At 33.6% G+C, this 13,603-nt stretch overlaps 1 protein-coding gene across 4 annotated transcripts in view; it reads left to right on the forward strand.

The window, feature by feature from the left end:
• LOC145293851 (uncharacterized) overlaps positions 1–13,603 on the forward strand; it is a 3,143,230-nt gene that overhangs the window by 2,196,629 nt on the left and 932,998 nt on the right. For all 4 annotated transcript variants that reach the window (XM_080140773.1, XM_080140596.1, XM_080140684.1 and 1 more), the window contains one exon: positions 7,193–7,291. The gene's annotated coding sequence lies outside the window, so the exon portion shown is untranslated. The remainder of the gene's footprint in view (positions 1–7,192; positions 7,292–13,603) is intronic.

Below are 13,603 nucleotides of genomic sequence, written 5' to 3' on the forward strand. Positions count from 1 at the left end.
GGGTTATTAATCATTTTTTCATATATCTGTCTATCAATATATATATATATATATATATATATATAGATATATATAGATATAGATATATATATAGATAAATATAGATATATATATATATATATATATATAGTTAGGGGATGATATATTATACATCTATATCTATATCTATATCTATATATATATATATATATAGATATATATATATATATATATATATATATATATATATATATATATATATAGTAAGGGTATGATATATTATCCTTTCGGTATGAGGAATGTGTTAATATAATTATTATATTGATAATATTAATTATCCAAACAATAATAAAATAAAAGATGAATGGAAGTAACGTACAGAGAAATACTCTCTTTCATCAAAAACTGGTAATTTTTTTTTTCTGAATTATATTTGACCAAACCCATTTATGTCTAAAATATTGAAAAAGAAACTAAAAAAACATTAACGTCTATCAAAAGGGAAATAATTAGTAAACAGAGGTATCACTATTACACTATCGATTATAAACAGCTTATTTGACATTTCGTTTTCTTTACTATTTTTTGATTTTGCTTTTCTTTTTCTTTGTAATGAAAATTGTTTTTCTTTTAAAATATATATAATTTTTACTCTTTTATTTCTAATTGATATATTAGCGGTGTTCAGTAACCCCTAGACCAGGAACAAATACGTAGCAGTATATATAAATACATATATATATATATATATATATATATATATATATATATATATATATATATATATATATATATATATATGTGTGTGTGTGTGTGTGTGTGTGTGTGTGTGTGTGTGTAAACTTTAATTCAAACTTTACAAGCAGGACGTGGTTCGGCGTTTACTAATCAATTTAATGACTAATAAACATCGCATGCTAAATTATTCACAACATTTTTCTTTATTACTTGGATGAAATATTTTTTATTTATAAGTTAATGCATGACATTTGAATTTTGGTATCTCGTCATATTAAAGAAAGTAAATACGTTATTTACCTGTAAAAAAATAAATTATCAGATACGTCTATAGCTAAACACCCGTTGCTTGACCATATTTTCTAATCAATGACGCCTAGTCATCATATAATCTAAAAAAAACGATGTTAATTTAGAGTAGAATATGTCAATTTAGACGGGAACTCAACATCAGTTTTTGTTGTTGTTTTTTTTTTAAATTTGGTAAAATTGTGTCTCTATTATATAAGAGCAATAAGATTGGAGAATTCGACTGTTATAAAGGAAATATTTGTTATATATTCATGAGTGCGTGAAATATAGCTGAGCTTAATTTTGGTAAATTCTAATTAATAAATAGGCATAATAATTATGCTTTTAATTGTATTTTATTTTACTCTATTTTTGAAATGATATATTATTTTAACATAGGTTTAGCATTAAGTAATGTAAGAGCAATCAAAATTTTTCATTCTTAAATAGTATTTTATCGCCAGCATAAAGAAACTTAAAGAAAAGGGGTATATCAATATAAATGCAAATTACACTTTTCTTGGTATATTTAATTATATACGAACCTGTGTGTTTATTTTGTTGTTAGTACGAAAAGAAATGCCTGCCTTAATATACAGAGAGTAAATTATGACGGTTGGGTATTATGTATAGCAAGAACTCTAGAAATACATATAATCTGAAATTGAATACTAAGTAGCTAATATTATTCGTGATAATAAAGTGGGTGTTCAAAAAATAATAGGCTGAGTTGTATTAATTTTTCTTACATTCGTCAGATTCCAATGACTTATTCTAAATTTAAGATTGTTTTTTTATGTTTTAACCCCAACCTTCCGAGATTATACAACACCAATTTACAATTTATTTCGAAAACTTACAGACTCATCATTTCAAATTAACACTAATGCGTGTTATCATGTAAGAATACGCACATATCTCCATTTTCAATAAAAAGTTACACACTCTTCTCCTTGACTCACTTCATCACCAAGAAAATCTGTAAATGAAAGTAACAAAGGCTTCCTCTATAATTTTTGCTCTCTTACAAAACGCTAAATTACCTGTTCTTTGATTCAACGTAACACTTACCTACATAACACCGGCTAATTATTTCGCTTATTAAAAGTATTGTTTCATACGTATTATATTCACATCATGTTGTGTTATATACTAACATTACACTACACTTAATACTATTTTTCGATTCTTATTTGATCAGCATGCGGATAAAATTATAACTTTATAAACAATCGTTCTTCAATCAAAATAATAAAAATTACTAACAGGAAAAGTACCTTTTCTTGATATCGTTATCAGACATGTTACCAAAAACAAACTCCTTACATTTATCATACAAGTCACGTATCACCGGCTTAATGATTTTGCTCTAATAATACCGGGTATATTTCTGATAAAATAAACGCGCATTCCGTTAATTAAAGTTAATACACCTAACTCCACACGAATGATATGTTTTCTTCGTAAGCGCTAGTACCTTAACAAAAATGCAGTTTAAAATTGGCTGTCACCAAGTTGTTTGTTCGTCCTAATTTGGTGCCATTTCTTACTATAACTTTATTGTATGTAAAATAAAATAACATCGTCCCTATTTAAGTTATCAACGACTCTCAGTTTACATAAACGTTGTCTTTATTTAACGTTTCAGCCCTTATAAGGGTAGCATCATTAGGAGAGAGAAAGAGAGAAATTACCTTTAATGCATCTAAAACCAAGCTCCTATATTTACACCATCAACGCTCTGACCCCCATCTGGCATCAATTGTAATGGAGGGCTCTCGCCTAGGAGAGGCTCAATGTTTTGACAAGCTTCTGGGGTTGACCTTTACTCGTGATATGAAATGGAACACGTACATCAAGTCTGTTGCCAGGGTCGCTGGAAAGATGGTAGGTTCCTTCTACCGCTCTAGAAGATATCTCACCTCTGATGCAATTCTCTATCTATATAAAAGCCAAGTACGTCCAATGAGGGAATACTGCTGCCATATCTGGACAGGAGCTGCTACAAATAGTTTATCCTGCCTTGACAAAATACAAAATAGACTTCGTGGCTTAGTGGGGGATGCCCTTTTCTCTTCCCTGCAACCTCTCTCCAACAGAAGAGACGTTGCGAGCCTGTCTTTGTTTTACCGTTATATCCATGGTAAGTGCTAGTCTGAGCTCCAATCTCTGGTCCCCCCTCGCCAATCTTTTACGGAAATACCCGTCTAACTGAAGCCACTGTCGAAAAGTTTCCCCACTCTCTATCTGTGTCTAAATCAAAACGTAGATTCCATGAACACAGTTCCTTTCTTAGAAAAGCACGCAAGTGGAACTCTGTTCCATCTGCCTGTTTCCCACCTGACTTCAACTTGGATGTCTTCAAATCCAACGTAAACAAATCTTGATGAACCGCCCCCTTAAGTAGACACTTTATGAAATCTCAACACTAACGTACAACCTACTGTACATGCAATTAACCCTTATCCCTAAGTGGCTTCCGGGCCTTGATAAGTGGTGACCTCCTTGTAAAAAAAAAAAAAAAATATATGAGGTTGACGGTTTTACGAACCAGCGTCTTCTTTACTTGTCTCTCATCCTCTTTCTTATTGTTTGTGTGTTCATATTGAAAAAAAAATCAGTTTCTCTATGTGGCAATTGCCATTCTCAATGTCATCATCCAGAACATCCACTCTGTTTTGTAATTACGTTTTCTGGTTACAAAATCCGTCATTGCCGAATAATAATTCAACAGACTTTGCCGCCTGAGCTTACAAAGATAGAGGAGAAATAGTTTGGAATGAACCTATTTTTAGCTGTGTCTACAGGACTAATTTAACTCAAGTTCCCTTGCCATGATTCCTTTTTAAAAAATGTTAACACGTTAGTTGAAAGTTTCCAATTATAAAATCTTAATATGTACTGTTTTTAGGAGTAGAATATATGAATTTTGTTTAGTGTTATTAGAGTATGCAGATGATGCATATATCGTAAATTCATTAAAGAGATGAAATATGGAGTTTAATCTGATTCAACTCATTTAATGATTTAACTTAATGTGTATTCATAATATAAATACTTTGCGAACAAATTTGGGGGGTTAAGTTTTGGCTTTTAATTTTGAAACTAAATACGAACAATCAGATCTATGATTGCGTTCTGATGCTTATAATATGGTGCAATTATTTAATCTCTTTTCGTCGGTAGTGGATCAAATGAGTGTTTGCTCGGAAAGGTGCTTATATCTTCTATATTTAGTAAGTGATTATATTTTTATGATTTTAGTAGCTTGAACTCTATGCTATTTCCTTTTACCAACAGCCTTGCTTGAGTATTATTTATTCCATCAATACAAATACTTCCAACTGTTTTTCCAGTAACAGAATTGTCTCTGACGAGTTGTGTCTTGCTTATCAAAAATTGGCAAAAATGAGTAAGACCTATTATGTATACATCTGAATAAAATGATATGTGTTAAATTAATATATTATATAGTGTTATCGGGTACAAACCAAGGAGAATATATTATTTAACACATACCATTTTTATTCAGATGTAAACATAATAGGTCTTACTCATTTTTGCCAATATTATATATATATATATATATATATATATATATATATATATATATATATATATAGCTGCATATAGGAAGTTGCACCTGTTCGTGATAAATACTACATACAAACACATGTGTGTAGTATATATATATATATATATATATATATATATATATATATATATATATATATATATACTACACACACATAATATATTTTATATGTGTGTGTTTGTATGTAGTATTTATCACGAACAGGTGCAACTTCCTATATGCTGCTCGGTAAAAAGCCGTCTGACGTATTGTCAAAACATCTAAATACACAATACAATAAGCAGAATTTTGAACCATGCTAACACAATTTTAACAAATGAAGCAGGGGTCTCCTGATTACAATTTTATCTTTCTAGGATTATCTATCCATCTATATTATTCTAATTATTTTTCTTGTTTGTATTGATAATGCATTTATAATATTATTATTAATAAGAAAGGTTAATTTTTTAGTTTCTTATTTTTTTAGTGCGCGGCTACAGTCCTTACCCATTTATTTTTTAATATTATATCCTACTATATTATTGGCATGAAATTGAAATATGAATTAATTAAAGTATTGCCATTAGTCTTATTGCAAGTGCCCTGAAATGAAGCATGCAAATGCATACAAAATGGCGTATCTGACAAAGATAAAATACAATAAGAAAGAGAAATACAACTGTCATGACAGGCACGTAAAGCACGGAAGGAGATAACGTTCTAGATCTTGTGAGAAACGTAGAGAACGTTCTGGATTATGTAGGTGACGTGACGGTTGTAACAATAATTAAATATATGCTGCTGTTATGCAGAAACTAAGCGAACTAATGTTCGTTTTTTCTTCTTCTTTTTTGTTGGGTGGGGGCGTAAAATGAGATAAAAATCTGTTAACCACGGAAAGTGTTAGTTACAGAAGAATCAATAATAATACTCAGTATATAACATTTAATTTCTTTCTGATTTTAAAGGCATTGGAAATGCGAAGATTAGTGTGGTGAATTTGGGACGGATTTAATCACAACATAATATTATTTTTTCTTCAACAAAACTGAGGCAGGCCTATAAAAATGAAATATATCAGTGCGAGTTATATATCGTAGACATCGAAGGGCTATTACTTGTTTTATTTATATTTTCTTAACTTGAGAAACTCACTGTATATGTGTTATTGTCTCAATGTATCCATTCTTCTAAAAACAAATATGGCTTTTACTTATCTCTATACAATGACCAAATTCGTCTACCGAACAGAAGATTAAATATCTTTACTGGATAGAAAGGAGCAGAGTAATCGAAGTTTAGAAGGGAGGGAAGGGAGCGACGGGAGCGAAGGAAGGGAGTTAAGAAGGGTATAAAAGAATGAAATAGGCTGTTAATCATGAGCTGGACTACACGCAATGCCATCTAAATAGAAACAAAACCCTGAATCTAAAACCTGTTTAATTTATGACCACAAGAATTGCTCTTTTCCCGGCAAAATAATTCATCACGTCAATTGAGAATAGGTCTTAAAATCATTTACATTCTGCCTAAGTGTTTATATATATATATATATATATATATATATATATATATATATATATATATATATATATATATATATATATATATATATATACACGTGGGGTTCTTAAAATGGTCAATCGGTAACGTTTAATTACTTTACTTCTATTTTTGCATTTTACATTTTTGCTTTATTTGATTTATTTTTCTGTAATTAACCATTTGAAAGTGAAGGAAAATGGGCAGCGTCTTCAGTCAAAGACACTGTTCAATTTGCTGTCCAACGTCACGCTATAAAATCATATTGTTCACTTCCATTCATGATAATATAAAGGAACTATTCATCTAAAAATATTTTCCATGTCACTCAAGGTCGAATGCGTTCGACATTCAATCCTGAATTGTTGCCAAATGCCGCTACGACTTTGTGAGCGTTTTGTATCAGGATCATTAATAATCGCCAAATTGATGTCATTGTTAGGATCAATACATTAATTGGTACATGTCGATTATGATGGGCGCCTTCCCGCGAGGTGTTCGTTTACAAAAAGTTTCTTTTTTAAGAAAAAGACATATTTAATTATGCTGTTAATTGGTCTTTTACAATATATTGTCCGTTGTTTTTTCTTGTCTTGAGATTTCTAAAATATTTAATGAAACTGCATAGCATTAACCTGTTCTTCATTTGTTTGTCGATTTAACAAGTTAAAATGAGTTGAGTAATATTATGTGCAAGCTGTGCCACATATGATGTATACTACTATAAAGAAAGCATAATGAACATGTGTATTACATTTCTAATTGAATTGTACAGTAGAATCCGACAGTGTGACTTGAATTGTTTGAAGGAAACTGCGTTATCTCGGGCCCGGACCGATAATTGTAATGGTAAAAAGAGTTAGGAAAAAAATCTGTTAACATCTATAAAAGATACAATATTTTGCGCGCCTTTTTTGTGTGGACGTCTGTGCCTAGCCTCGATTTGGAATACCATCATGCAACACTTTGAATTACATAAAATATTCTTCTAGCAATTAGATTAGAAATTATGTTGTGTATTGGAAAGAGTACAACTATTTAACATTTCTCCTTTTTTCATTACAGATTCAGATACGAAGCAGAACGCCCTCTGACTGGTTTTAGAACAATTACACACATACACACATATATGTGTGCATATTTACATCAAATTTATATCCTGAGGTAAGAAACACTTTTGAAATTTGTTTTAAATATCTCTAAATAGAATATCAATTTTATTTATCTAAATACTGTCGACAAATAAGATATTAGTAATTTAACGTAACAAATTACCTTCTTTATAAAGCACTGACTGCTATTCTATATTATATTATTAGAGAAATATGACCGCCGAAGATGAACGGATTGTAAAATGTGTAAAACATATAAAATACGTCATACATTTAGGTTATAGACAGGTTTTTGAATATTTTATAGGTAAGCACTAATACCAAAATAAATGGTTTTAATTGAAGTTGTTGCAGTAATACATTTGATCAGATTTATTAAAACTTTTACAACTTTATGACGTCTTATTTTGTTAGAACACGCATATGTTCAACTCTAATCAATTCTGATATTAATGTATTATTTTAAATTAAAAGAAATGGTGATGTTTGGTGTATTTGAATAGACGATTCTGTTATTTACAGCCAGGCACATCAATCAGAAGTATAAAAGACTATCCATATTAGATTAAATAGATATAGCTGTTAATATATTTTAATTTTTCCGTAATGTATCAACGAAACAGTGAAACCTTACATTAACATGAAACAACATCCACATAAGTATTAAATCTAAACTAGAAACATACGATAACATCTTTCTTTGCCTGAGTCAAAATCTATGGCATAGCGTTACCTATTCATATTTTCTCTACCGCTCTCTCGACCCAGTTTTGTTAATCTAATAAATAACGTTCCTGACAATATGGATGTTGCAGTCTCCCATGCCAATAGGATCTAAATACATGTATTTGCTGACTTCAATATCCACCAGTAATAATTAGCCTGGATTCTTCAATTACACAGATACAACTCTTAGTATGAAACATACATTTTCTATAAACCTTTCTCTGACAGACTCAGTAATTTTCCCAATAAGTCTTCCAGATCGTCAGGACCAGTAATCCTCACATCTGGGCATATTTCTGACCACACAACGGTGTAACAAATGCGCCTCTCGAGAGTGATGAGCAAGCTGTGACAATGATAGGACTCACTCTTTACTCTCGACGACTACTTTAAGCGGCAGTAATAGCAATGACCAACGACTCTTTATCTGAGAGTACGTTTTTCAGGCTCCTTGGTCCAACGTTCACAGGAAACATGAGTTGGAACAATTACATCGAGGGCATTGCCAGGGCCGCTGCAAGGAAGGTAGGCTTTCTCTACCGTGCTAGAAAACTACTAACAACCGAAAGTATCATGTACCTCCATAAGGCAACCATTCGCCCATGTATGGAGTATTGCTGTCATATTTGGGCTGGTGCATCGGCTACTAGTCTCTCACTCCTCTCGTTGATAGGCCCTAAACTGGCATCAAAGCTTCAACCTCTGTCCCATCGACGAAACGTGTCATCCCTCTGCCTGTTCTACACGTATTTTAATGGCGAATGCTCTGATGAACTGCAAGCATTTGTGCCCCCACCTTCAACAGACCCGACAAGCTGCAAAATCCCACTCCCACACTGTAGAGATCCCTAGATGTAAAAGAGCTTTCTACTCCAATAGTTTCTTCCCCAGAACCGCTAGACTTTGGAATTCCATTCCAGGTCACTGCTTCCCCAACTGTACTGACATGCAGAAGTTCAAGTGCAACGTGAACCAACATCTTGCTGCCTAAATCCCAAAATAGTACCCCAGTAGTTGTTTCCCCTGATAGTAGCCCCCTACACCAAAGTGGCAATGTGCCTTGGGTTAAAATGTAATAATATATATATATATATATATATATATATATATATATATATATATATATATATATATATATATATATATATATATAACAAGATTTTGTGCGAAACCCTCAGGTATCACACCGAAGATTCTCCATAAGAAATATATTTCTACTCCCGAAAAACAATTTCTGACTAAGACCAATGAATAATTCAAATCGTAAACTGAAGCGTATGTGTCCGAACGGAAGTTCTAGAGTAATCCTCACTTCCTAATATTTTACATTTACTTTATTTATTATTTACTTTATTTATTACCGCATACTTATTCGACATAATTCTAAAGAATATAAAACCTATAAGTTCATGCGATGAACAATAAACCCTCTTCTCTCTCGGCGTAATTTGTCTTAGACAAAACCGAAAAGCAGCAAAATCTCACCCCTGCTCAGAATATATCCCATGATTCTAGAAAACTTTCTAATCGTATAGTTACTTCCATCGGACTGCTAAATTTTGAATGCCTTTTCCGGGTGTCTGCTTTCCTAAATGTACTGGCATGCAGACATCATAGGGAGTATAAACAGATAGCTTGCTACCTAAGTCCGGGCATACATTCCTTGCAAAGTATCTCCAAGATAGTAGCACCTACATCCAACCGCTTGTTTAAGGTTTAAATGAATAAAACTAATGTTTTATACGAGTATATTTTTTGTTGCTCGCGTATATGTATGCATTATTAATTACACTTGTTCAGTTTCCTAATTCAACTTTTACTTTAGTATTTTCTTCTGGAATAAATGGAAAAGGGGCTTGCCTTTGTTCTGTTGTTCTTGGCCTACGAGCTGGGATAAAAGAGTAGTATCTCTTCCGGCAGATACTGCAAGCAAAGACCATATGTTGGCGCAACCCCACATATAAGACCTTGGTCAATGTAGAGACAACCCTTCATACCAATTGTCACTATCCAGCTCCCCTACTCCCCGGAGAGTTTGTCCCCATTTCCCCTTCACTCCTCACATTATAAATCTGCCTTGTGCCTAATCTGCTCGGTGGGGGAGCAAATAAATACCAACCCCACATATAAGACCTTGCTCAATGTATGGGCAACCCTCCATACCAATTGTCACTAACCAGTGGAGTTGGTCCCCATTTCCCCTCCAATCCTTACATTAAAAATCGGCCTTGTGCCTAATTTACTCGTTGGGGGAGCAAATAAATACCCATAGTATTTTCTTCTGACTGATTACGAATAATAAAAATATGGCAGCATTATTCAAAATAGCAATTCCTAATAAAAACCGTAAATTAATTTTACTTACTCCTCCGTTCAAATTCCACGACAATTTTACATAGCCATATCGAGAGACTATTACTCCAAACCCCAACTTCATACAATCTAAATTTATTTTTGGACATTTCACTCATATTATAACCGATTTAATAAAAAGCAGAGTAAACATTATTACTGCTATATGATTCATGAATAAGTACATGCGCAATTTTTACTAATAAATTTGTATGTTAAAATGACAATGAAATAATGAATTAAATGACTGAATGATGTATTTGTGTGCTGGCTGATCTACTATGAAATGTAATTCAGCATTAGTATAATATGCCCGTTATATCGATACTTGAGCAAAACTTTGAAAGAGCTTCAAAAACCTAATATACGTATTTCTCTGTATGGATAAAAAAATGAGTTATGCCTCTTATGTAATTTTCATGCAGCAGATGTGTAGAAATTTTTTTAGGGGGGTACATTTCTTCTAATTCTTTTTCCTCTTCTTTATGTTTTTTTTTTAATTTGTTGACGTCGCTATGAAAGAACAATCTCAGCACATTATTTCAGATTAATTGGTTTTCTCTGCATAATTAGAACTAATTTACACGAGGGGTCTTTCATTAATTATGTAAGCTTTAATTGCAAACAGAGAGTGCGGAATCTTTTCGACTTTGCTAAAGTATGTCGACCTTTCTAAAAAGGCTTACGTTGGTTGAAATCTCATATCGCAGCGCTAAGTAAAAATAAAGGTCTTCTCAACGCGTCTGTCTTTCTTTACTTTTATCTTTTGTAATTGGTACCACACCAAGGAAGTTTTTTTTAAGCTGGTAGCAAAGTTTTAAGAATATACAATTCGTGAAGTTTTTGTTTTATTTCTGTTTTCTTTTTCATTCTTAAAAAACCTATTTTTTTTTCTCATATTACAGCATACGTACTCAATAAATATTAGTAGCGTATGGAAATATTGTATGCTATACCTGGGTAACATAGTCTTATTAATACCCTTGTTTGGTGAGTTTGTGGTTATATCAATTAGCTGTAGTTGCATTCATCTCTTTTGGGGGTGATTATTTTTATTATATTTCCGATTACCTAGGTTTTTTTTTTCTGTCGCTAGTATATTTGTTTACCTGCCTATGTTAGGGTTACAATTATGAAAAAGGTGTTTATAGAATGAAACCGCATCATTTAAAGTGTATTATTTTAGGCGTGTGTGCAATAACCTTTGTTACGATATATTTTTTTACGAGGATGTCACATCTTATCAAGGCCCGGGAGCCACTCAGGGATAAGGGTTATTGCATGTAAAGTACGTTGTAGGTTAGTGTTGAGAGATTTCATAAAGTGTCTACTTAAGGGGGCGGTCTATCAGGAATTTGTTTACGTTGGATTCGAAGTCATCAAAGTTGTAGTCAGGTGGGAAACAAGCAGATGGAACAGAGTTCCACTGGCGTGTCGTTCTAAGAAAGAAGATGTGTTCATGGACTCTACGTTTTGATTCAGGCACAGATAGAGAGTGGGGAATATTTTTGACAGTGGCTTCAGCTAGACGGGTGTTTTCGTAAAAGATTGGCGAGGGGGGCCAAAGATTGGAGCTCAGACAAGCACTTGCCATGGAAATAACGGTAAAACAAAGACAGGCTCGCAACGTCTCTTCTGTGAGAGAGAGGTTGCAGGGAAGAGAAAAGGGCATCCCCCACTAAGCCACGAAGTCTTTTTTGTACTCTGTCAAGGCAGGATAGGCTGTTTCTAGCAGCTCCTCTCCAGATATGGCAGCAGTATTCCCTCATTGGATGTACTTGGCTTTTATATAGATAGAAAATTGCATCAGTAGTGAGATATCTTCTGGAGCGGTAGAATGATCCCACCATCTTTCCAGCGACCTTGGCAACAGACTTTATGTACGAGTTCCATTTCATATAAGGAGTAAAGGTCAACCCCAGAAGCTTGTCAAAACATTGAGCCTCTCCTAGGCGAGAGCCCTCCATTACAATTGATGCCAGATGGGGATCAGAGCGTTGATGGTGTAAAGATAGGAGCTTGGTTTTAGATGCATTAAAGGTAACCAGCCCCGCCTTCCCCCACTGAACTACCCGCTCGAGATCAGAGGAGAGAGAATCAGAGAGAACTTCGTCATTTACAGCCTTTGATGTGTTGTTGTAGATGGTCGTGTCATCAGCATAGATGTCAACGAATTATTTAAGTATATGTTTAGGGAGATCATTGATTTATATCAGGAAGAGAGTTGGGTCCAGCATGGACCGCTGAGGCACTCCAGCATTTATACTGCAGGCCTTTGAATTTTGTCGTTCGACCACTTCTCTTATGAGCCTATTAGAGAGAAATGATTTAATGATTGAGAAAACATTTCCAGTTATACCGTAGTTGGAAATCTTGTGAAGTAGTCCTTTATGCACTACCTTGTCGAAAGCCTTTGATATGTCAAGTACAATTGCTCTAGATAGGTAACCTTTGTCAAGAGATTCGCTAATCCTATTAGATATAACCGTTAGCATATCTCTGGTAGATCATTCAGAACGGACACCATATTGCGTGCCACTAAGGTTTTATCTGCTGAGGTGGTTGACTATTTCTCTATTTAATATGGATTCCAGCAACTTACTCATGATAGACAGGAGATTTTATAGGTATGTACTGAGAGGAAGAGGACTTATCACCTACATTCTTAAATACAAGGCATACTGATGAGGTTTTCCAGGGTGTTGTAAAGCACTTTTCTTTAAGGCAAAGCTTAAACCGTTTTGTAAGTATGGGAGCAATTTCAGGTTGAAGCTTTTTTAACACTATAATTTGGATTCCGTCAGGCTCAGTTGCTTTACTGGAATCAAGGTTCTTATTGGCTTGGCGACCTCACGCACAGATATTTGTATATTACCTAGCGTGCTCTGTATTATGGGAGGAGATATGGGGAGTTGATTGCCTTCGTCGCATGGGGTAGAATTAGCTGCAAAGTTCTTTACAAATAGTTTGGGTTGTCTGATACTGACGGGATGACCTCTGGTCCGTTGATAATGGTTAGGATAGAACGCACACTTCTGTTCAGGATCCTACTTGTTATTTGCCAAAACTGGTGGGAACAAAGCGTCTGATCAGCTACTTTGGATTTAACAGACTGGGCATATAGCTCTCTTGCATTTTTATTACTCTTTTACAGTGGTTGCTGGCGTTCCTGCAAGCAGCTTTAGTCTCAGTGCATCTATTACGTTGGTAGTTATGGAAAAAGCGATTTCTGTGCACAATGGCAGCAGCACATTCTGGGGAAAACCATGGCTTTCTATTAGGTTTT

Source organism: Euprymna scolopes, chromosome 1 (assembly GCF_053919585.1).
Source record: "Euprymna scolopes isolate OS-2025 chromosome 1, ASM5391958v1, whole genome shotgun sequence".
Lineage (NCBI taxonomy): Eukaryota > Metazoa > Mollusca > Cephalopoda > Sepiida > Sepiolidae > Euprymna > Euprymna scolopes.